The sequence below is a fragment of the Dama dama genome, chromosome 29 (assembly GCF_033118175.1).
Source record: "Dama dama isolate Ldn47 chromosome 29, ASM3311817v1, whole genome shotgun sequence".
NCBI lineage: Eukaryota > Metazoa > Chordata > Mammalia > Artiodactyla > Cervidae > Dama > Dama dama.
In genome coordinates, this window is record NC_083709.1 from 36,944,627 (window position 1) to 36,970,916 (window position 26,290).

The 26,290-nt window shown below is 43.8% G+C and overlaps 1 long non-coding RNA gene across 2 annotated transcripts in view; it reads right to left on the minus strand.

Annotated features, from left to right (window-relative positions):
* The window catches only part of LOC133048405 (uncharacterized), a 140,311-nt gene that overhangs the window by 13,556 nt on the left and 100,465 nt on the right, over positions 1-26,290 (minus strand). For both annotated transcript variants that reach the window (XR_009691033.1, XR_009691034.1), the window contains exon 5: positions 24,088-24,233. This is a non-coding gene — a long non-coding RNA (uncharacterized LOC133048405). The remainder of the gene's footprint in view (positions 1-24,087; positions 24,234-26,290) is intronic.

A 26,290-nucleotide genomic window follows, 5' to 3' on the forward strand; every position in this document is an offset into this window, starting at 1 on the left:
CAATTAGAGAAAGCCTGTGTGCAGCAACAAAGACCCAGGACAGCCCCAAATAACTAAAATAAAACAAATAAATTATACATATGTATATAAAGAAATGACAAGGCCCAATTCCCTGTCCAGTTGCTCTTTCTCTTCTATTACACATGCTTTTAGGCTGCCCCAAATCACCAAACCAGGTTTTCACTTTAAAAGATCAGCTTGGGAGTGGGGCAGGTGGTGGTGGTTGGGGTGGGGTGGTAATTTATGCTCAGATACAAACCACTTCTAGCTGCCTTCATTGGTAAATAGGTTTAAATGGGTGTCCTTTTGTCCCCAGATTAAAGTATCTCCTTAGCTAATACTCTGATGCATTGAAATCTTCTACTGAAGGCAGTTAGCCGAGGAGAGAAAGAGTCAGGACAACACCATCCTCCGCCATGCTCATCTCTCATAGCCTCAGCCTGGCTGGAGATGGCCTTTCATTTCTCATTCCGTGTCCATCGTGCAGCAACAGGCCCAAAGGCCACTGCCTGGCGCAGAAGTGCTGTTTCTTTCCTCTCAAGCGAGGAGCAGCTCTTTTGGATATGAGCCCATCCTGAGTGGACATCCTTATCCATCATGGGGACCAGAAACAGCCTGAACCTGGGTCCCCAGCAGGCACTGTTTTGCCCAAAGTTCTGATTCTATTTTCAGACCACGGCATGTGGCTATCACAGAATCTCAGAAAGCCATGTCTATCAGCATAAGAGGCGGGGCCCAGAGGGAGACCATTCTGAAATTCCTGAGGATGAACTAAGCCTGGGTATCACTTTTTTTTTTCTTTTTTGGCTGAAAGCAGAGGTCAGAAAAGTAAGACTTGAAGGGGCAAAGGGGTTACAACTCCAGAGCATTTAAACCACCTGATGCCCCAGGCAACTGCACACCTATTGGTACAGAGGTTAGAGTATCAGTTACTGGCAGAAACCCTTCTTGCAAAACACTCTGTATGTGAGAACCTGAGTAAAGCAAACAGCCCCTCACCCAAGGCTGTGAAGCTCTTCCCTTGCCCCACGCTGCCAGGGAGTGAAACAGCAACTTGGATACATGGCTGGCAGTCGGCAGGGAAACCTGGTGGGTGTGCTAGGGGCATTGTAATCCATAAAGGAAAAATGGTCTAAACAGAGCGAGAGGGTTTTGTTGTTGCTTTTCCTCAGCAAATGAGCACTGATGTTCTTTCTCATATAAGAAAGCTGCAACTGATCTGGAGACAATTTTTCTACCATGGACAAGGCAACCAGGGCTTCTGGCTGATTAAAGGAAGTAGCTACTGTTCACCATCTTTCAGGAGTGAGAGAATAAAGAAGGAGATGCAGCCAAAATAAACAGATGGCTGGATCAGGTGGGGGATGCTGTCATGAGCAGACACACAGGTAGCACGGGCCCCAGGCAACCACACAAAGCCATTAAGAGGAGCCAAAACTCAGCATAGAGTTCTAGAACCCTGGGAAACAGTGTGTGCTCTGCCCCAGAGGGGGTCACCTTGGAATTGTCACCGATCCAGAGGTAGTGAAGTTTGCACAGAGCAGGAGGGTCCCAGCAGGCAAGCAATCCTGGACCCCAGGGAGGACTAGGCAAAGATGGAACTGAGAGTGAAGGGCTAAGTTAGCAAAGTCAGCAGAAATTCAGGCCCCTCGAGTGCCTGGAAGGTTGAGCAGCAGGCAGCGTGGTGCCAACTGGCAGGTGGCTCCCAGAATCCACTTAGAGCCACTGAGGCATCTTTGCAAACATTGACTGAACACCTTCTGGGCTTCAGGCACTAAGACACGGTTCTGTCTTTGAGGACCTCATGGTCTGGCAAGCGGAGTGTTTATAAATAGATGAATCACACTATAGTGGTTATGAGCAGAGTTTTGAAGTGTCACAAGAGAGGGCGCTGTCAGGAAAGACTTCAGAGAGGAGGTGACAATGAAGTTGGATAATGAAGCCTAAGCAGGCATTCGCACCAGAAAAATTGCACCAGAAGGCCACAGCTGGGTAACCGGGAGGTTATATTAGTTAAGATTCTGGCTGCAAAGCAAAAGTCTCCAGTTAAACTAGCTGAAGTGAAGAGGAATGTTACTTTAGATGTACAACACAGAATGTTACAGGAAAGTAAGAGGAAAAAAGTGCTGTTGTACCGTGTGAGGGCCCGACCAGCGAATCAGGGATGTTAATGTGTCAGAGGCGCACAAGGACTCTGACCCCCCATGCCCTGTGTATCTGCCTCAGTCCTCCATCTTCCTGAGGTCCCCTCCTCTCTCTGTTTACTCATGTCCTTACAATTCTGTAGCTTTGCCTCATAAGTGGCCCTGATTTGCTCCGCCATCTACATCAGGGCCAGTTCCCTACGCCCTCTCAAGGAAGGTACCATCATCCTGAGGGTACATCTGACTCAGTCTCTCAGGGCTCTCATTCCAGTAAAGGAGTGCCGGAAGTAATGATGAGACACTCGGCCTCCCCGAAGTCTCTATAAGCAAGGGTGACTCGACACCCATGGCATAACGAGGAGAGCAGAAGTCTGTCCAAACACAGTGTGGCTTTGAGGTATTGAGAGCTGTGGTCTTCGCCATGGCAGAGCAGCAGTCTGGTGGTGGCCAGGTGGTGACAGCAGTCCATGTGACAACACCCAACAGAGGTGGCGGCAGTGCCCAGCGTTAGCAACAGTGCCGAGCAGATAAAAAGGCATCCAGAAGGCAGACACTGGCCAAGGAGTCCCGAGGGCATTGTTCACACCTGACTGGTCTTGTTGGTGAGCCCACGGGATTCTCCCAACTACTGAGGCAAGCTCTTCGCACAGGGTTGAGTTCCTGCCAGCATGCACAGGGTACCTACACTCGCTATAAGGTCTTGTACCCGCAGGCAGTTTGATGTGGGGAAGCCTGAGCGATGTGTCAAAGTGCCCAGCTTCCTCTTGACCTATAGCCTGCCGTCTGGGGGAACTGCTCATTCCAAGTAAGGCCCCGCAGGAATTAGGACCCTCTTAGAAGGACATGCAGTAATTCCTGAAGGAACAGAAGTTGTCAGGTCCTACCAAGAAAAGCCAAGGGCACTGAAAGATTGGAAAGAAAAGCCGCTGACGGAAGAGTGTAATCAGAGAGAAATGAATAGAAACTGCCCAAAGAAAATGCGTGCTCCCTTAGCAACCTGCTGCATAGAAAACAGGCCAAACAAATAGCTCTAAAAAGGATGTGGCAGTGGTAGGGGAAGTAATCAAAACTAGGAAAGCGAGAAAGTATTTAAAAAAAAAACCAAATGGCAACTCAGCTGGAGAAATTATAGTACAAAGTTAAGAAAGTGCAAAAACATGATAAGGAAAGCAAAGGTGAAGAATGAAAAGAAGATTGCGAGAGAGGCTGAGATAAATAATAAGGCATTTTTCAAGTACAGGAGGAACAAGAGGTCAGTACAAGAGCCAGTAGGGCCTCTAAAAGCTGACAGAGGTAATTTATTGACAGAACATGAAGACATTGTGAAAAAATATTAAAAGGCATTTTTCCTTCCCCTTCTTACCTCTCTTTTCACAAAGGAAGATGGGGACATATGCCAGAACAGACATAAATTTCCCAGGAGTGGAAAAAAGACATATTGAAGGAAATCAGGATCGTGTCAGCACAGGTGATCAAGAAATTAGGACATCAGAAAAATTGCAGAAAGTCTAGAAACCCAGGCCAGGGCCTCCTGGAATGAGGGACCCAGAGGCCAGTGAGGTCCAAGGCCAGAGAAGGGAGGGATGGGAGAGGGTCCACAGTATGTCAGAGGAGAAGGGCAGTGATCCACCCAGGGGCTGGTGTAGGAAGCAGTCTTGGGCTCTGCTTTATAAGCCCATCTTGTAGATTGCTTTTTCATCTTTGATAAAGGGAATACAGTCAGGGTTTTATCAAGTTGTTACACTCCAAACTGTTGACAATGATCTCTGAGGGGGTGCTTGTTTTTAAAAGTACCAAGCATGATCCAGTTTTGGGTAAAACTTCACTTTCCTTCCCATAAGAAGACTCCAGAACAGAGGTAGAAAACCTGGGTTTGAGGTATTATTCTGTCACAGACCAGCTGTGTGTGTGTGCATGCATCCTTAGGCATGTCTAACTCTTTGCGAACCCCTGGACTCTAGTCCGCCAGCCTCCTCTATCCATGGAATTTTCCAGGCAAAACTACTGGAGCAGGTTGCCATTTCCTATTCCAGGGGACTTCAGGCTAATTGCTTAATCTCATGAAGATGTAGGTAACTCATTTCAAAAATGAAGATAACAACTACCTTACATGACCACAATACTCAAATAAAATCATTTACTTATCCACTAATACAGCAAAAAAAAAAAAAAAAAAAAAAAATGCTGAGTGTTTTAAAGGGCCAGGCACTGTTTTTGGCCCCAGAGAGGCAGGATTAATAAGACAGGTCCCTGCCCTTGTGGGGCTGACATTCTGGTATGAGGAGAGAGGTATTCAGCAAGGAAACAGAAAAGTAAACAAGATCATTTCAGAAGAGTGATGAGAGCTTTGGAAATAAAATACACAGCTGTATAAGGGCCTGCTCATTGCATTGGTCAGGGAAGGTGACACTGAGATCTGAATTAAGAGGAGGGAAGACCTGGGATAGAACTTACCAGAAAGAGGGCAGCCAGACTAGGCCCCAAAGTTAATATATAAAAAAGCATTGTATAAACTGTACAGTCACCGAAGTGTTGGTCCTGAGTGATATCAAGAGCTTTGTCCAAGGTTGAGACTTTGATTTTCAACCCAGCTCCCCAATCTGAGTAAACTATAGGGAAGTGTCAAATCAAGGCAGACTTCGGCAAGACAAGCCTGGCAACAAAGAAGTACAAAGCACCCAACATTTACGGAAATATAAAATGGATTCCAAGAGAAGCAGGCCTCCCTTGTCACATGGACTCTGAGGCCGTGGTCCCTGTGTGCGGCCATCCTCAAAGTCCCAGACGAAGAAGTGCCTTGGGACGTGCTGCTTACCTGGGGCTGTCAAGGTTCTAGGGTAAAAAATGAAGCGGCATGGATTCACTTCCCTGCTCAAAAGCATCAGCCCTGTCTGAAATTTACTCCAGCCCATGGCCAAATTAATCATTGTGATTGGGTCATGCAACAATTAAAGAGAAAAAACTTCATTCTTATGTTTCCAAAGGTCCGGTTTCATTTCCCCAAAACCAGTCAAGCTCTTAGTCTGGAAAATGAGCTGAATGCTGAGAGAGGAAACTAAGTGGAACCAGAAACTTCTAATATTTTGTCTTAACATAAGAGTATAATGAGACAGAAGTCACATTTCATTTCACAAAAGCGTATAGAGGCAAACTCGCAGAGGGGAGGTGTGAGCCTGATCCTGAAATCGACAGGACCCTGTGGAGCTTCTGGGCGTGGAGGCCTGTTCGTGTCCCCTGTTTCTTGTTTGTAGGGAATAGGCCTCAGCCTCCAGGACCTTCCTTGAGTTCCAAAGCACAGATTCAAACAGTTGCTAATCAGGGAAGGAAGGGGATGCAGAGACTAGGGAGGAATAGCCAAGAAACAATTGTGTAGCTTTGAGACAGGGTCCTGATTCTATCTCAAGTGATGCAGAGAACAATATCTTTGAGCTCTTTACAGAAGAAAACCTCTGACAAAAGGATTTGTATTCTTCATTCCAGAGAAGACCACCTGAGGCCAGATTAATGAAATCAGAGAGGCTCATCAAGAGATTATCTGAGACCAGATTAAAGGAGTGCTGGCCCTGCACACACCCAAATTTTATCAGCAACCCCATCCTTGAACCACTGCTACAAAACTCCTCACCAAACCCTCATAGGTTGGGACGCTTCACTTTTCAGGGGCATGAGCTTGCTGCGTACCCTTTGCCTGGCAAAACAATAAAGCTATTCTTTCCTACTTTAGCCCAAACTCTGTCTCTGAGACTTGATTCAGCACTGATGCACAGAGGCTGAGTTTTTGGCATCAGTGTCAGCCTGATTCCTTAAAGGGAATTCTGGAGAACCCATTAAGCCTCACAGCTTTCCCGCCCACCATGTAGGAACCACATATGGTGTGATACCTCCCCAGGCATGTCCCTCTCTTTGCCATGCAGTCAGCCTGAGGGCAGTCCTCCTCCTTGTCCTAGGAGCCACAGGTAAGGCACAGAACTCTCAAAAAGGATCAAAATCCCACCAGGTGGAACACTGACATGGTCATTACTGGGGCAGACAGGATTGCCAGGGAGAGAGTGAGAAGGGAGGAGAGTCAGGGATCCTGTGCTCAGGAACTTCAAAATTGCTGGCTGATCCAAAGAAAAGTTTACAAAGGAGCCTGAAAAGGTTGTTGTTTCACAAGCACCCTGCAAAGGAAGAGGGCATTATTATCCCCACTTTAAAGATAAGAAAACCTAGACTTGTGGAGGTCAAGTAAGCACCAGGTTAATGGGAGAGTGGGGACTTGCACACAGGTCTCCAGACTCTTGTAGATCAGTTGGTAAGGAATCTGCCTGCAATGCAAGAGACCTGGGTTCGATTCCTGGGTCAGAAAGATCTCCTGGAGAAGGAAATGGCAACTCACTCCAGTATTCTTGCCTGGAGAATCCCATGGACAGAGGAGCCTGGCAGGCTACAGTCTGTGGGGTTGCAAGAGTCAGACATGACTTAGTGATTAAACCACCACTCCAGACCCTGCGGTCTTTCAAATGAAACAAGGGAAGCTTTTTCAGTGCTCAAGCACCCTGGGAGTCAAGGGACCTTGTCCTTCAAAGATGTTTAGAGATGCTCATGCTCATGGTTGAACACGTCACCTTGTCAGACACAGGCTCTGAGAACCAAGGAGGAAGAGGAAGAGAAACTCCTTTCTCAGTAAGCCTAAGAATCTATTCAATATTCTGGACACCATGTCATCAAAGGATTCTGATTTTCCCTGTGTGAGGTGGGGAGATGTGCTGGAGAGGTTTGAACATTCAATCCCTGGACTTTACTTTGAACAGCTAGCAGCCTGGACTGAGGTAGCGGGTGGGGTACCTGGAGCTGCCCCGACCTGTGCCCAGAAAGGACAAAGGTGCCCGCAAGGTGGACTTCTGGGCGGATGGTGAATATCTCAGCTGCCCAGAGCATGGGGCCCAGCTCTGCTTTCTGCCCCAAGACTCTGAGTTTATTTTCTGACTCAGGGGAGCAGCTGTGGACTTTGTCCGTTCGGCAGGCTTGCCAGATGTTTGCTGACCCCAGGTTTTTTTTCCCTGGAGGCGGCCCTGCCGCCTCTGAGATCAGCAGGGGTGAGGGGTGTGCGAGTTCCCAGGCTTCCCCAGGGCAGAGGGAGCACGTCTGGGGTGGGCTAGGCTCTGGGTCGGGACTCAGGGCCGTGGCTGCGGGACGCAGAGCCTGACCCTCTGTTGGCTGGGTCTCGGGAGTGAGAAGTGGTGAGGAAAATTGGAAGGAATAATCCCTGCCCCCTGAATTGCCTGGGATTAATTAGGAGACTGATAATGTACAGCGTGTGCCTGGGATGAAAATGAGTTATAGCCTCGTTATTAATATAGCTGGATGGATGATTTGTTTATATAAAACAAGGCCACTTCTCAATAAGCCAGAGGTCATTAGGTGTCCTCACAGGGTGACATAAGGGGGTAGCCTGTGTGGATACTTGCGAGGAATTCCAACTGATTTACGGGAGGGTGAGAGCCAGCAAGTCAAAGCTGTTTTGCCCACTTCAGTAAATAAAAAGCAAAGACCCAGCACGAGGCCTGTGTTTATTCTTTTCCTTAAAGAAAATATTTTCCATAAAACTGGACACTGACATTAAAAGTAAAAGTGGGGAGGGGCAAGGAAGAAGAAACCTAAAACCCATGTAAATTGGAAGCAAACTAGTGTTCATTTCCTGTGGAGCAATTTTATATTTTTTAATGGAGTTGCTGCGGCTTTTTATTTCAGTAGAAGGTGAAGAGTCCAAAGCATGAGGATTTAAGGCTTCCAAGTGTGTGTCATTATATGAACAGACCCTTAAATTTGCCAGCACGCCCCAGGCACTGCTCCTGCATAACTAATGTCTCCCTGCCAGGGCCAGGGCTGAGGGTCCTTTGACTCCTCTGGAAGTTATGCAGGGGTAAGGGGAGTGTCAGGAATGCAGGATTAGGCCCCATAATTGAGGCTGTCAGCTGAAGAGGCAGGCAGGTTTGCGAGCCTTTCCAAATTTGCATTTATTATGGCATGAAGATATGGCTCCTTTGGTATAAAAGGAGTAGGGGAGGTGTCTGGAAGTCGGCAGTATTTTCTTCTCTATCTCTCTTTTTTAAGTTGACTGGTTCTATAACATTCATTACGCTCTTCTTAATAGATCCCAGAAATGCTGAAATAGTCCTTCAGAGGAAGCATTCACTTGAAACAACAAAAGATTAGAGAGACCTTAAAAATGCTGGATTTTCTTTACCTTTTGAGGAAGGCCAGCTGGAACCTTTTGATTATTCCTATTCAGTGTGCTGCCACAAACAGTACTGATGGTGAAGACGGAAAGGGTTTTTGTGAATCACATGTGGATACAGCAGTGTCACTTAATCAGACACTCCTTACTGGATGGTGGACGTAGAGACGATGGCCAAGGATCCTGCTATAGGATAAACAGACCTGAGAAGGCAAAGGTCTTCAGATTTTGAAGAAACAAGTGGCCTGTTCTATTCATGCACATACATGCAAGTGGCATTCTAAGTACACCCATTCTCTCTTTAATTTTTAAAAATCTCATTAATTTATTGATTATTTTGGCTGCTCTGTGACTTTGGGGATCTTAGCTGCCTGACCAGGGACTGAACCCAGGTTCAGTGAAATTGTGGAGTCCTAACTACTGGACAACCAGGGAATTCCCTTAATTTTTAATTTTTTGTACAATATAAATAACATGAAATATACCACTTTAATCATTTTAGGTGCACAATTCAATGACATTAGGTACATCCACATGGTACATCAACACCACCATCCAGTTCCTGAATTTTTCATCTTCCCCAATTGAAACTCTGTACCCCTTACACAAAAACTCCACTATACTTCCCTTTCCAGCCTCTGGGAACCACTACTCTACCTTCAGTTGGTCTGATTTTGACTCCCCCAGGTGTCTCATATAAATGGAATCATACAGTATTTGTCATTGTGTGTCTGGCTTATTTCATTTAACACAAATGTCTTCAAGATTCACACTTATTGTAGAATGTATCAAAATTCTATTCCTTTTTAAAATTGAATAATATTCCATAATATATATATCCCATATTGTTTTTATTCACTCATCCATCCATGTACATTTTAATTGCTTCTACCATTTTTCTACTGTGACTAGTACTGCTATGAACATGGATACATAAGTACCTCTTTCAGACCTTAATTTCAAACATTTGGGGTATATACCTAGAAGCAGAATTGCTGGATCATACATAGTTCAAGTTCTAATTTTTTTTAGGAACCACAATAGCAGTTGCACTATTTTATATTTCAACCAACTGTACAAAAAGGTTCTGATTTCTCCATATCCTCAATAACAGTTGTCATTTTCCATTTTTTTTATAGTAGTCATCCCAGTGGGTGTAGAGTGTTACCTCATTGTAGTTTTGATCTGCATTTTCCTAATAATTAATGATGTTAAGCATCTTTTCATGTGTTTACATACAAATATCTCTTGGAACCCCCCATTTAATTCTTTGGGATATATACCAGGAGGTGAAGTATATACCATTAGATGTTGAAGTGGGCCCCCTAAGGATTTACTATAAATTCTTGAGAGTATAATAAAACTTAGAATGCTTACAGGCAGAGGATAGTCTGGTTAATGGAGGGTTAGTTAGAATTCTCCATTTTTGTTCCAATCACTCTTGCTGAGATTCTTCCCAAACATTTTGGTTTGTTTTTTAGATGAGTTATGCAGCCTTTCCTAGGAGGACTTCTCTTTATCCTAGAGGAATTCTATAAAATGAGCACCCGGGGACTACACTAGGTACCTAATGTGCTATCCTGAAAATTTAGATTAGAAGGTATCAAATATATGTATTTACACTATAGACCAAAAGGTAACTGTATAGGACTGTGAACTTTGAGTGAGTTAAATGCTCAGAGAGATGGTTTCGGAAAAGATGTTCTGTAGCTCTTCTTTTTGGCAGTAATTGGAGAGTAGGGCCTGTTGTCTATTAAGGCCACTCCTAGTTCATGAAAATAAAACCATGTCAACTGCAAATAAAAGAATGTTTATCTTTCTGTTCTCTATGGGGGGAGTTGGAGAGTCCAGGCTGGGAATGTGTCTTATTCATCCAAAAGGGAGAGCACATCACTGATGTGCTCTTCACTGGGAAAGGAAGCATGTGCAAATTCACCCATGTTTTCACCTCACTGAAAACTATGATTTAGGTTAGATTCTATGTTTATGCATCATGGTACCCCTGCACTAGCCCAATGCCAGGCACTTAGTAAGTGATCAGTAACAATTCACTGAATGAATTAGCATGGCCTGACCTTTTAAAAGACTGCCTTACAGGCTCTCAGCCTCAAGAGGGGTTCAGACAGCAGTTCTCTACCAGAAGTGGGTGGAACACTTTGCTGACCAAACTGGATCCCCATTCCTGGGTGTTGCTAGTATAGACAAGCCTACTCTTTATGTGCTACTTGTATCTATTTCTGATCCTTCCTTTAATTGCATGGGGAATTTTTTTTTTTTTTTTTAACTAGCAGGGGAAAGAGGCAAGAGAGAAAAGAATGTGTTGGCTAAGATGGTAGGAATAACCATTTTCAGTATGGTCTGGGGGATAAGGTTTGAATTCACCTCAGAGGAAGAAGAGTAAAAGCAGGAGAGAAGGCTTCTCCTGAGACTATTCTGTGAGATTCTGGGTGTGGACTGCAGCTTTGCAGCATAGAGGGTGGTATGGCAGGAAAGGTCTCTATTCTCTCTTCTGTATAGGTCCCCCGCCTACTCTGGGCACACTGGAGATAGCAGTCTAGGTGAGAAATGGCACTGCAGATGCTCACTGTCCCAGTGTAGATGGGGATCCTTCAGGCAGCTCTATGCTAGCCAGAGGGAGAGAGAAAGAAAAAGTGGGCACCTGCTACCCATGGAAGTTGACTGATAGACTGAGGGCTCATGCAAGCTCCCTGTTGGGACTTCCAGAAAAAAAAGAGGGGTCTTTGAAGTTTTATACTTGAACATATGTGGAGTTCAAAGTCACAGTGTGTGTGTCTGTGTGTGTGTGTAAAATCACTAGCTGGTGATTACTACCTTTGTATCTACAAACAACTAAGTCTATAACAGATACCCATTTAGGTAGTAAATGGATGAAGACAGGGAAACCAAATCTATACATTAAAATTTATCTATTTTTCAAATAAATTTATCTACAACTTGATATAAATAACGGTTCTTGTACCAAATAAGACACTTGGGTTTTAATAATAACAATAATAAGAAATAATATTTAATATAATAATACATAGTACTTTCTATATGTAAGGCATGATTCTAAGCAATTTATCTATATTTTTAATCCCCCCAACAGTCCTATGAGACATGAATCTTATTATCTCTGGTTTACAGATGAGGAAACTGAAGCACAGAGAAGCTAGTAACTTGGCCAAAATCACACAGCTGGTATGTGACAGAGCTGGAATCCAAACCCAAGAAGTTGGGCTCTAGAGTCTGAGCTTTCATATCTCTCTAGATATAGATAATGACAATTTTATTGAGATAATTTATATACCATGAAATCATCCTTTTAAAGTATACAATCCAGTGGTTTTCAGTATATTCCCAGGCTAGTACAACTATCATCTCCATTTAATTTTAGAACACCTTTACCACCGAAAAGAAAGCTGGTAAGCATGAGCATTACTTCCCATTCTTCTTTTTGTCCAGTCCCTGATAACCATTAATCTACTTTCTGTCTCTATGGATTTGTCTATTTTGGACATTTCATATAAATGGAATTAAAAATAGAATAGAGTCATACAATATGTCGTTTGTGTCCAATTTCTTTCACCAAGCAAGATATTTTCAAGGTTCATCCATGTAGGAGTATGTATCAGTATTTAAATACTTTGAATGGCCAAATAACATCTTGTGGTGTGAAATACTAAATTTTAAAAATCAATTCATTAGTTGATGGACACATGGGTTTGTTTCTACTTTTTGGCTATCATAAGTAATGGTACTATGGACCAGCATACTATAATGACTACCACAAGCTTTTAAAAACATAAAACCAGCATATATTTCACATGCAGTAAATAATTAGTTAGTAGGTCTATTTCCTTTAGGATTCAAAATTGCCCTTCTAATACCAGGCAGGCCTGCCTATATACATCTGTATCCATGGCGCTGATGAAGGATATGGTGATCATACCAGATGACATATGTAAAAGTGCTTTCTAATACCTGAAAGCATTGATCCAAATATTAGTCATCAATGATGTGAGCTTGGCCAATTATTTGAGAGTTATAATTAGATACTTGAAGACAATGAGCTAGCTAATTGAAGTTTTGTTGTTAAAAACATTATTTAAAAGTTTCCATGAAATTGAAGAAGACTGAAGGAAATGAATGGATATCCCATGCTCTTGGATTGGAAAAATTAATATTGCTAAAATGACCACACTACCCAAAGCAACCTAGATTTAATGTGATCTCTATCAGATTACCCATGGGATTTTTCACAGAAATAGAACAAAGAATCCTAAAATTCATATGAAACCAAAAAAGAGTCAGAATTGCCAGAGTAATCCTGAAGAAAAAGAACAAAACAGAAGCCATAACCCTCTCAGACATCAGACAATACTAAAAAGCTACAGGAATCAAAACAGTTTGGGATCAGCACAAAAACTCAACAATATGGATCAATGGAACATAATACCTAGTCCAGAAATAAACCCACTCACCTGCTGTTAATTAACTTTGACAGAGGAATCAAGAATATACAATGGGAAAAAGATAGTCTCTTTAGCAAGTGGTGCTGGGAAAGTTGGACAGCTGCATGTATATAAATCAATGAAGTTAGAACACAACCTTACACCACACATACACCCTCACACCACACACACACACACATATTCAAAATGGCTTAAAGATTTAAACATAAAACTCCTAGAAGAGATCATAGGCAAAATAGTCTTTGACATAACTTGTACCAATGTTTTCTTAGGTCAGTATGCAAGGTAATTGAAAAACAAACAAACAAATGGGACCTAATCAAACTTAAAGTTTTTGCACGGAGGAAACCATAACAAAATGAAAAGACAGCCGATGGAGTGCGAGAAAATATTTCAAATGATGTGACTGATAAGGGCTTAAATTCCAAAATATATAAAAAGCTCATACAACTCAACAACAAAAAACAACCCAATTGAAAAATGGGGAGAAAGCCTAAATAGACATTTCTCCAAAGAAGGAATACAGATGGCCATTAGGCAAATTAAAAGATGCTCACCATAGCTAATTATTAGAAAAATGCAAATCAAAAGTACAATGAGGTACCACCTCGTCTTACACAATGATGGTCAGAATGACCATAATTAAAAAGTCTACAGATAATAAGTGTTGGAGAGGTTGTGGAGAAAAGGGAACCCTTCTACACTGTTTGTGTGACTGCAAGTTGGTGCAACCACTATGGAAAACAGTATGGAGATTCCTCAGAAAATTAAAGTAGAATTACCACGTGATCCAGCCATCTGCTCCTGGGCATATATCCAGATAAAAGTATAATTAAAAAAGATACCTGCACCCATATGTTCAGAGTAGCACTATTCACAACAGCCAAGACATGGGAACAATCTAAATGTTCATCAACGGATGAATGGATAAAGTAGATGAGGTATATATACATACATACACACACACACACAATGGAATACTACTTAGCCATAACAAGGAATAAAATAATGCCATTTGCAGCAGCAAGGATGGACCTAGAGATTATCATACTAAGTGAAGTAAATCAGACAGACAAATATACAATAGCACTTATATGTGGAACCTAAAATATGACACAAATGAACCTATCTATGAAACAGAAACAGAATTTTGGACATAGAGAACAGACTGGTGGTTGCCAAAGGGAAGAAGGTTGAGCAAGGGATGTGGATTGGGAGTTCAGGGTTAGCAAGTGTAAGCTTTTATATATAGAATGGATAAACAATAAATTCCTACTCTAAAGCATAGAGAATTATATTCAATATGCTATGATAAACCATAATGGAAAAAATATTATAAAAGAATGTATATCTTGCTCCTTGGAAGGAAAGCTATGACAAACCTAGACAGCATATTAAAAAGCAGATACCTCACTTTGCCAACAAAGGTCTATATAGTCAAAGCTATGGTTTTTCCAGTAGTCATGCATAGATGTGAGAGCTGGATCACAAAGAAGGCTGAGGGCTGAAGAATTGATGCTTTCAAATTGTGGTGCTGGAAGACTCTTGAGACTCCCCTGGACAGCAAGAAGATCAAACTAGTCAATTCTAAAAGAAATCAAACTTGAATATTCATTGGAAGGATTGATGCTGAAGCTAAAGCTCCAATCCTTTGGCCACCTGATTCAAAGAGCTCACTCATTGGAAAAGAACCTGATGCTTAGAAAGACTGAAGGCAAAAGGAGAAGGGGGCAGCAGAGGAAGAGATGATTGGATAGCATCACTGACTCAATGGACATGAATTTGAGCAAATTCTGGGAGATAGTGGAGGACAGAGGAACCTGGTGTAAATGTTGCAGCCTATGGGGTCACAAAGAGTCCAACACAACTTAGTGACTAAACAACAACAAAAAACTGAATCACTTTGCTATACGGCAGAAATCAACACAACATTGTTAATCAACTTTACTTCAATTAAAAAAAATATTAAAACTGAAAAAAGTTTCCATGGTGTATTAATTGGGAAACAAGAAAAGGCCCCCTCTTGCATATCCACTAGCAGTCACGATGGGCTCTTCTTTCATAAATGCCTCCCAGAGAGACCAGCTGAGTCTCTGTTACCATTTTCCTCTTTCCCAGTTGTTGTTCACTGTTAATGTTTTGTTGATTATTCCTCATGAAAAGTTAAAAACACATTTGAAATTTTAATCCAGTTAGGAACATATTTAGTTGCAAGTAACAGGAAATCTACCCATGCCTTTTACAAAAGTCAATTTTTTTCTTACATAAGAAAGTCTGAAGGTTGCTTTGCGATTCAAGGGTGTTGAGACTGATGTTTTTCTTCATCTATCTCTCATGTTTACAAAAAGACTGTCCAACATGAAGCATCATATCTGTATTCAAGATAGAAAGTAGGGGACTTTCCTGGTGGTCCAGTGGCTAAAACTCCATGCTCCCAAAGCAAGGGGCCCAAGTTTCATCCCTACTTGGGGAACTAGAGCCCACAAGATGCAACTAAAGATCCTATGTGCCGCAACCAAGACCTGGTGCAGCCAAATAAATAATAATTTTTAAAAAGACAGAAAATTGGGGGTTGAATGGAGGTAGTGTCAGGAAAGCAGAAGCACTCTCAGAAGCCTCTAGAAGACTTTCATCTCTTGGCCACAAAGATCAAATGACCACCCTTCCTCATAATGCAGGCTGAGAACAATGATAGTTTCTCCAGCCTCTAAAGGGGAGGAATGTGAAAGAAAAGGGGGTTGGAAATAGGTGTCATCAAAAAACTTAGCCACACTATCCTTTTAAGAGATGGTTAGGGGATCTAGACAGACATAAGGAAGAGACCACAGTTCTGATGGAAGAGGCTGGCACATCTCCTCCTCTTTCAGTTGGTATGTCTGATGAAGTTTTCCATTTGCTTTTTCTGCTTTCAGACTTGGGATTACATGGAAACCACTCATCTCCCCACAGACACTGGTTTGGCTTCATAATGGTTGAACGCCTGTCTGAATATTTTAGTGATGTGACCATAAACATCATGACACGATGAGCTCTTGAGACATTGTGACCAGAACCAATCTGGCTGGCTGAGCAATGTCTAAATCCCAGAAAGTTTGTCTGAGGATCTGAGACCAGCTTGCAATATCAGAAGGATTCTGCAAAGAGTTTTCTGAATCTGCCCCTCTTCATTAGGATTAAGATGTTCTTGAGGACAAGGCTGAGGTCTCCCTTTCTGTTATGTCTCCCTTTCTGTCTTCCCCTTTCTCATGTGCTAAATAACAGTGGGTGCACAGATGGATCTCAATATACATTGGAGGGGTAAACTCACATTTCTGGTGACTGGTCAAAGATGTGTCACTTGTTATAAAGTGTGCCAAGAAAGTCACTCATTTATTCAGTAAGCACTTTTAGTAATTTAAGCTGTGAACCAATTACTTCAATACAGTTTCCAGAAATAGAGTTTCGTATCCTTTGAAGTGGGTTAATTGTCAACTGATATTTTATCTGTGTTCGTTCATCTGACAATTAGGGAAGGCTTCCAAAGCATCAGGCACGGTGCTAGGCACAGAGGGACACAGTGAAAAGCATTTAATGCTGCCTGCCTGGACTCACAGGGAAATGGGCTAGACAGGCATGAGAGCAGCAGGCCCAGGGATCTGAGAAGGGCTGCATCAAAGCGCTGTGGGTTCACAGCAGGAGGGTGACTCATGGCCCAGGGGAGTTGCAGGGTTGTGCAATTAGATTGGCTGCCAGAGTCCTCTTCCGCAGACATTCCAAGCTGACTGCTGGCTTGGTTCCACCAAGGGGATGGGGGGACGTGACCCTGTCTGGCTTCCCCCCCTAGTTGGGTTCACTAGAGAGAGAATGCTTCTCCCTGGAGACCAGCTTCACACATGCTCTGAATTGGCTCCTTTAAGAAACAGGACAAAGAAAAACAGTAAGGGGAGTAAGGATGAGGTTTGGGGAACTGGAAGACCAGGTGCCTTCTGAGTGAGTGGGGGCCTTGAACTATTTCCATTCCCCAAAGTCTAGCACACATATCTTTGCTTTTTTCAGAGGGGATGCATGAGGTGTGGGAGGATATTTGGGAAAGGCTGTCTCTGTAACATGGCTCACTGCATGAGACAATCTGAGAGCAGGGCAAATGCTACATAACTTCTTCACAAAAATGTCAGTTAAGGGGAAAAAAAAAATACATTTTTGGAGGCATCTTACTCTCTCACTCAAAGGAAAAATGGCTTCATGGAGTTGAGGGTGAAGCACATGGTGTGTATATTCTTGAGCTTAGATGACCCACTGATAAGAACAGAGGATGGCACTGAAAAAAATGATACTCTTTTGTAGCCTCCAAGGATTAACATCAGGGGTATTTGAGACTTAGCAGCAAAAAGGCAGCCTTGTGATCTCCTATTGTGAAATAAGATCGGAGGACACAGCACAAAGCTGCAGGAGGTGGTGGGCAGTGAGGAGTGGGTGACCCTGAGACTGCAGGCCTGGGGGACCCATCACACACAGAGACTAGTGCCTGACCTGGGAGAGCAAGTAGGATGAGCCCAGATGGTCAGAGGAGCTTTCCCAAACTGGCTGCACCTAAAGTCCTTCCTTCTAATACAATTTGGACTTGCTCTCCTTGAATTTGACTATGCATTAACATAACAGATTTGGTAAATCTGGAAGTGGGCAGGCGCATATGTAATCCCTGGCAATTCTTTATCCAAGAATCTCACCAAACATTTCACACAGGGCCTCACTGACGCCTGTTTCTCCTTGAGTCTCTGTCCATTCTAGACATCACTCACTCCTATTTCATCGATGCAGAAGGTGAGGGAGAGGAAGCCGTGCGTCTTCATAGAGCCTTGATCATGCAACAGAACCCAAAAGCTCCAAGTCTTGGCAGCCGGTTCTTGGCTCAGGCAACAGCACTGGGCTCCCTTTTCTTCTTCTGGGAATAATGGCAAACACTTTGGCTTCAGACATTGACTTTACAGGGCTGATGAAAAAAATTATCATTTGTTGAGAAGGTAGTGAAAGGCCGACTTCTGAGCTCCTTGGTCAAGGCAACTTACTTGCAAGTGCTTTAAAGGAAGTTGATGAAATCCAGATGCTCCCATTTCGTCTCAACTGAAGTAGTGGCTCATCCACAAGTCACACACACACAAAAAAAAACCCCAAAACCTGTGGCTATACTGAATTCCTTATTTCTTTGATTGCATTGATCCTTCTTTAAAATGCTTATTGAATTTACTGGCCAATTTAATTAAAAGAGTTAAAAGAGTACAACCTCTCCTGTGGAAGAATTGTGTCCATGCCTTTCCTGTGACTGTCTTAAGCAACATATAATGCACAGGGCTGGGTTGGGGGTGGGTGGTCAAGCAAGTTAAAATAATTCTTTCCTAAGGCATAAACTTGTCTCCGCAACTGACCCCTGAAGTATTAGTCTCTCAGTCATGTCAGACTCTCTGTGACCCCATGAACTGTAACCCATCAAGCTCTCTGTCCATGGAATTTTCCAGGCAAGAATACTGGAGTGGATTGCCATCCCCTTCTCTAGGAGATCTTCTCAACCCAGGGATCAAACCCAGGTCTCCTGCACTACAGGCAGATTCTTGACTGGCTGAGCTACCAGGGAAGCCTAGGCACCTCAAAGTTCTCTGACAGGGGATACCAGTGGAAAGCGACAAGGTGAGTTGTGGGATTTTTAGATAAAGCTGGGGTGGGGGCTGCCTGATTCATGCTGAACTGCTCATACTCCAAATGTGTATTACATATAAGAACTAGAAACAGGCCTAAGACACAGTGGGAACCATTTTTAGTCAATTAAACCTAGCAATAAGCTGAGATTTTTAATTTTTTTTAAAATTAGAGTTAGAAGTTAAGCTGTAAGAAGCTACAATTCTGTCTCTTGGAATTTGTTCCTTGTCTATTAATAACAACTAATGTTTTTGAATAGTATTTTGTACCGGCTCAACTTTTGTACACATTACGTCACTCAATCCTTACAACAAGCACATAAAGTAGGCAGTCATTATAATTTATCCTTCATAGAGGAAGGAATGGGGAGATTTTACAGAATCCAGCAGGACTGGAACCTCCATCTGTCTGACTCCAGAAATCACACTCCTACCTCCATCAGTATTTATTACATGCCTGCCGCGAACAAGACACTTCTCTTGTGTTTACATCTGTACTAGCCATCCAAGAGGGCCTCAGAGGTGGCAGTCTTGGTTTCTGTCTTGGGCTACATGATGAAAAGCCAAGAATTCTGCTAGCCGAGGTATACTACACAGACCCTGAATGAAGACATTTCTGCTGAGGATGGAGCAGAAGACTGATTTCTGGAGATCTCTGGAAAAAAGAAAAAGAGGGTCTCAATCTGAGAAACCGTATGAGTACTTTAGGCTTGGAGTTTAGGAATTAGGAATGAGAGAGGAAAGGGCCTCGGGCAAAAACAATAAAACTCGATTTTAGTTTGACATGGTGGCAACTTGCCTTAAAAGAGAAAGGAGGAGCTGTGAGAGAGATGGCAGGGAATAGAGGGAAGATAGTGTTTCAGGTTTCTTTTCTTTTTTTTTTTTTTTTTAAGACATTCCCTTGAGTCTGCTATAGTTAAAAGTGAAGGGATAGAGGGGGTCAGACAGAAACAAAGTGCAGAGGGAGAATTGAAGGGAGCTGGGAGAACAGAAGGTAAAAGATCACAGGAGAGGTAAGAAGAAAGCCAGAGGTAGCACAAAGCCCCGGGGAAAGAGCATGGCAGTGGAGGAGGCGAGTTTAATCAGCTTTGCCTAAGGCAGCCGCAGTTAAATAAAGGATGCCGGGCGGAGGAACACAGGTCCTGGAGAGGCCAGGGTCAACAGTGGTCTCAGCGACAGCTATCTGGGGGCCAGGGGACAACGGTGGGGAGACAGTGGGAGGAGCCCAGCTGCAAGAATGAAGAGACAAAGACCAGCCAGGAAAATGAAGAAGGGACTGAGGCAGGAGAGTAGCCATCTCCCTACGGGGCTATTCAGGAGCTGCAAGTTGCTGGCTGCTGGCAGGAGAGCAACGTTAAGGCATAAATGACCACAGAAGCAGGGGAAAGTTTGGGGCAAGCATAAAGTGAATATTTAGATGCGCCTTGCAGAACTGAAGCTCACCGTGGCTATGACCTATGAACACAATTGCCCCAGGCATGTACAGCTTTGTTCCATCTGGCTAGCTTAGTGCTGACCACAAAGACACCTGATCTGGTTATTAAAGTGACTGAAACACCAGCACACTTCTTCCTCAACCTGTCTGTGACTTTGGTTTCTGAGGGAGGAAGCATGGGGCTGAGAGGAGGCACTTGAGCAACAGGTATGGATGAAAGGGGGAAAAAATAAATGTTACAGGAAATGGTTCTCTTTATAAAACAAAGTTTTTTTTTTTTTTTTTCTTTTTTTTCAGAGGAGAGAGCCCAGTGAACTTCATTTTGGAGCAGAGTGGAGTCAAGGGAAGGGTGTGGGTTCTGGGTCAGATGGGCTAGAGGTTAAAACCTGGTCCTGCCACTTTTGAATTGCACCTGGGCCAGGTGTGCCCCTTTCCTGGGCCTCATCCGTACAAAAGCACCCCTGACAGGGCATCATGGATAGATATTGTGCAGAGAGAAAGCACCTGGAGATGGGTGGGCAAGTCAGCCATAGGAATGATGGGGGCAGAACCGTCTGGAAGGACCCAGAGAAACAACTTCCTAGGGCTAGATTTTGTTACATTGCTGAGTAATGAAAAGTCTAATATGGGAGCCACCCTCCTTTCCATATGACATTGGGCTGCACTCCACAGGTCTACAAGCCCTATACTTGCCCAGCTTCAGGAATGAATCCTCAGAATTTATATTAGCACTTGAAACTTAGCAGGGCCCTGCAGGGCTCCTGGGCGTGGAAACCTTTCTGTGTCCCCCATTTCTTTTTTGGTAGGGAATAGGCCTCAGCCTCCATGACCTTCCCTGAGTTCCATAGGGCAGGTTCAAACAGTTGCTAATCAGGGAAGGGAAGGGATGCAGAGACAAGGAAGCAGCAGTCAAAAAACAATAGTGTAGGCTTGGGACAGAGTCCTCTTTTGCCTCAAGGGATAACTGTACCAAAATCTTTGAACTTTTCTGCAGAATTAAAACCCCAACAAGTGGAAGATGTTGACTACTTAATGAAGCTGAAGCTCCAATACTTTGGCCACCTGATAAGAAGAGCCCACTCATTGGAAAAGACCCTGATGCTGGGAAAGATTGAAGGCAGGAGGAGAAGGGGACCACAGAGGATGAGATAGTTGGATGGCATCAAGGACTCGATGGACATGAGTTTGAGCAAACTTCGGGAGATGGAGAAGGACAGGGAAGCCTGGCATGCTGCAGTCCATAGGGTCCCAAAGAGTTGGACACGACTGACCAACTGAACAACAACTACTACTGCTACTTGTTTAAGCATTCTTTAGTCCAGAGAGGTCACAGTTTGAAAACCTCAAGAACCACAGAAACTCATCAGTAGACCATCTAAAGCCAGATTAAAGGACTGCAGGTCCTGCACGTAACTTGATCGTTAACAGCAACCCCACCCTTGAACCATGCTCATCAAAAAACTCCTCACCAAATCCCCTGGGTTGGGACACACAATTTCTTTTCTTAAAAAATTCTTTATTGAATTTGTTATAATATTGCTTTTATTTTTTTTCATGCTCTGGGTTTTTGACCATGAGGCATGTGGAATCTTAGCTCCCTGACCAGGGATTGAACCCTCAACCCCTGCATTGGAAGGTGAAGCCTTAACCACTGGACCACCACCCAAGTCCCTGGGACACACAATTTTAATGGCGTGAACCTGTTCTGTTCCCCTTTGCCTGGCAAAGCAGTAACTCTATTCTTTTTTTACTTCACTCAGAATTCTGTCTCTGAGATTCGATTCAGCACTGGTGAACTGAGGCAGTTTTTGGCATCACACAATCTTTTTTTAACCCAGGGAAACAGAGCTCATCCACAAACTGATCTTGGCAAAGCCATTTGAAGGCAGAGACACCTCAGGTTTGTAAGGTACACATAGATATACAGGTATCTGTAGCAGACACAGAAATCTCACAATTTTCCTGCGAGAGTTAAAAAGGCCTCCTTTCCCCCCCTTCACTCATAGGGATTTGATGAAAGTTCCCGAGAGCCCAGCTAGATAGATCATTTACATCTCAAAGGCACAAGAATAGAAACACCCATTCCGTCTAGAAAGCTAAATTCCTCTATCGGTAATAAAAACCAGTTTCACAATGTCAAGAGTCCCATCTTGGACATTTTCAGGGATTTCTTTTCCGTTTCTAGATAGCCAATTCAGTTTAAACAAATAACAGTAGTAGAATATAATACATATTCACTCACTTTCACGTGCTTCACTTTCAGAGCAACAAGAATCAGCATTTAAGTTAACCCTCGCCTCGGCAGTTAGCCCCTGTAGTCTTTCTTTATGTGAAAACCAGCGGCCAGCCCCAGAGCTGTGGCCAACAACAACAGCCTTAGGGTTTTCTTTCTTTTTTTTTTTTAGCCTTAGGGTTTTCTATGAGCTCTCTGAACCCTCTTGGCGCATCTACCCCTGGTTCCTGCATACCAGTGGACAGCCATGCGGGATTTCCCCACAACTTTTGGGATCACCCCAGAACCTCTGTGCCCCGTATGCAAGTGAACGGCCACCCCAGGATCACCCCTGCAACTTTTAGGTCCCACATGTGAGTGCACGGTCCCCTGCAACTCCCCATCCCCCATCCTTGTTTCCCAAAGTGTCAGTGCTCACTGGAGTCTCCTCAGTCTCCTGGCTGTTCCGCTAGTTGTTGGGCTTCACCCCACAAGCCTATGAGCCCTGGGCTTGCCCAGCTTCAAGACCAAAGAAAGGGCTCCAGAGAGGGTGACCGAGCCATCAGTGGTTCAATGAGTGGGGGACTTACACGTCTGAACCAGGTCCTAGAGCAACACCCCAAAGTGTGCGGCGGATGATGGGCAGGCCAGGGTGGCAGTCTCTGCTCCCTGGAGGAAGGGGAGGGTCCAGGGGGAATTGACATCAGGTGGGCTCATCAGTTACCAGGGAAACCAGCAGAGGCCATGCCCTTCACCACCACATTGATAACAGCTGGAGATGTTTTGATCTAAAGGTTAGAGCAATCACTAGCTGGGGTGGAGGCAGCTATTTAGGAAGGTCTGTCCTGTGAGTAGGGTCGGGTGAAGCAGGTACTGGTGGAGCAGGTGATGGATAGACAGCAAGAGGACAGCCATGCTGGGTGGCCTGACCATACAGAGACCATGGAGGACAAACCACATCTAGCTTCAAAATAACAAGCTCCAAATTTTAGGAGTCGGAAGTATTGGAGATTATGTGATAATAACATGAGGATCAACGTTTTTTTTTTTTTAAGCTTGTCATGGTATATTTATTAAATGTTAGAATTATTTCTTCCTGTCTGTCTATGTATCTATCTATCTGGCCATGCCCAGAGGCTGTTTGCAAACTGAGAAATTCCCATCACTACTTTTTAAACATGCAACTCTGAGCTTATGAAGTGCAAGGAAAGTCAATTTTATAACTGCCTTTAGTGCTATATTCAGACAGTGAAAGCGGCCCTTTAAAAACAACTTTAGGTAAATATTTGAAATATTCTAAAACTGACATTCTGAATGATATTCTGATACCACTTCAATAATGTTTTATAAAATTCAGAGGAAAAATAGAATTAAGTAAATTTGAACTTTCCCTTTTCCGAGGCAGTTAAAGGCCGTACTATTTGCATATTCTAATATGGGATCACCATAGCTCAAGGTACAAAGCTTCAAGAGAGACTGTCCCTAGCAGGCCAACAGAGCAGGAGCCATTAACCTTTGGCCTTTCTGTATAAGACAAAAATCTGAGTCTCTTCAAAGTGGCTTCCAGGTAACCACTCAGCACAGCCCATGCTTTCCAGAATTGTCTTTGGAAGCACAATTAAAAGGTTTAAAAAGCAGAAACACAAGCTCCATCCTATTTACACATTTAAAGTAAAGGTCATTCTCAGAAACTGGGCTTCCCAGATTTCTCCCCTTGAAATCCCTTAAGATATGTAATACCAACATAAAGGGAATCACAAATCCAGTTTTCAGAAAATGGCATTAAATATAGATTTAAACTTTGACCTTTAGTCCCAAGTGAGAGGACAAAAAATTCTCTTTACAGTGAAGGGCTTGTTGCTACTAAGCTTCAATGAGTAGGGGAGAACCTGCCTGGTAGTAGCCAGGATTAAGCAGCACCAATCGATTTACCTCCAATGCAGGTATGCTGCAAATCCACTGGGTCAAGATATAGTGTGTGATTGGGCCAGGCTCATCTATATTCTAGAGTCTGTAGAAGCAGCTTCTGGGAAACAGGGTCTTCTTGGCTTGGGGAATTGACGTTTCCACGGCAATATCTGAAATACATTCAGAGTGAGCAGGAGTAAGAGATGGAATACACAGGGTCTCCTACTCCACATCAGGGTCATCAGCAATAGTGGGAAATCTGTAGGCAGCACAATGACAGAGGGGGCAAACAGGGAAATCACGGAGACCCAGAGCATTCACATTTTCACACCCGTTATTACTCTGAGAGCTCCGCAGGTGCTGACCAGGACCCCAGGCAGATGACCCACTCTGCAGCTCACCTGTCTGCTACATTCTTGACAGGTTGATATTGGGGTACAGGTCGGGGAGGAGGTAGATGATGGACAATGGGAAATGGAGCTTATCAGAGAAAGGACTATTGGTTCTGTGCACATCCAGAGCCAGAAGAAGAAATTCTTCTGTGCGGAATTTATTAGATCAATTAGGGAAGTAAGGTGATAAACAGGAAAGAGCACTGGCCTGGAAGTCAGTTTGTTTTGCCCTTAACTAGCTGGATGAGTTTGAGATTACGCATTTGTCTGTCTCTGTCACTACAAGTGACCTTTAGTTCAAACTTAATCTTGCTGATTTTACCTCAGTGCCCAGTTCACACTTGGGACCTCAGCAAAATGTTTGTTGATTCGGTACATGAGGGAAAGAAGAAAATTGTTGGGAGGGACCCATTACGTGTCCAGCCCAAATTGTTCACTTTAAAGATAAAGAAATAAAAGCCTGGTTAATCAGTTAATGTTAGTTGCTCAGACGTGTCCAACTCTAAATGACCCTGACCAGCCCACCCGGCTCCTCTGTCCCTGGAATTCTCCTAGCAAGAATCCTGGAGTGGGTAGCCATTCCCTTCACCAGGGGCTCTTTCCGACCCAGGGATTGAACTCCGGTCTCCTGCGTTGGCAGGCAGACTTTTTACCATTTGAGCCACCAGGGAAGCCCAGAGAGGTGAAACAACATGATTGAGGTCCCACTACTTGCTGGTTGCAGAAATAAAAATTTAAAAAAGGATGATGATGACGACGATAATAATGAACATAATCAAGTGCTCGGATAGTGTAAACTCAGTGTTGGTGATTTCTTAGTTGGTTCTTTGCTTCCTTCACACTCTTATTTTCTCCTCAGTATCCAGGATTCAGAAGCCTGAAAATTACATTTCCCAGACTTCCTTGCTAGCTTGGGTTAGGTTCTATCATGGGGAAGCACTCACAGAGACTAGGGAGAAGTCATTATATCAATATTGTAACTAGTTCCTGGTCTGGTTCAGGTGACCGCAGGCTGCTGTGCCTGGTTGGTGAGCAGCAGCACCCTCGGGTTTATTGGGGTCCTGCAGTGTCTGCAAGGGCCCAGAGTTCTGCTTCTTCACTGCAGCAGCAGTGGTGGCTCCAGCAGAAGGGGCAGTGGTGGCCTCATGAGATAGAGCTTGTAAGCAAGGGTAACTCCTCTCCTCTTTTGCTCCTCCTGTCTCAAAGGGTAGGGTCTTCCTGCAGTTACTAACCTCCCTCTGGGTAAGACTGTCTCCTTAGTTTTGTTCCAACAGCCCACCCCAAACCCCAGTAATCTCTGGTATTAAATCTCCCCTGATGAACCACTGAAAGTGCTTCGTATGGATTCTCTCATTGAATTCTCATAGAAACATAGAAGATGTGAGCTATTATAATAAAACTATGCTCCTGTTTTACAGATGAGAAAACTAAGGTTGAGAGACACCAAGTGACTGACCCAAGATCACACAGCAAGGTCTGGGGGCAGAGCAGGGACATAAAACAGGGCTACCTGATGCCTAAAATTCCCATATTTAACTCTACACCTCAAGAGCAAGCCTGCTCCCCATCAGATTATTCTATTGAGGTGGTTTAGAGACTCACCAGGGCTTCCCAGGTTGCTAGTGGTAAACAGCCTGCCTGCCAATGCAGGAGACATAGAAGAGGTGGGTTTGATCCCTGGGTCAGGAAGAGCCCCTGGAGGAGGGCATAGCAACCCACTCCAGTATTCTTGCCTGGAGAATCCCATGGACAGAGGAGCCTGGTGGGCTACAGTCTATAGGCTCGCAGAGTCAGGCATGACTGAAGCAGCTTGGCATACACGCATGCACAGAGGC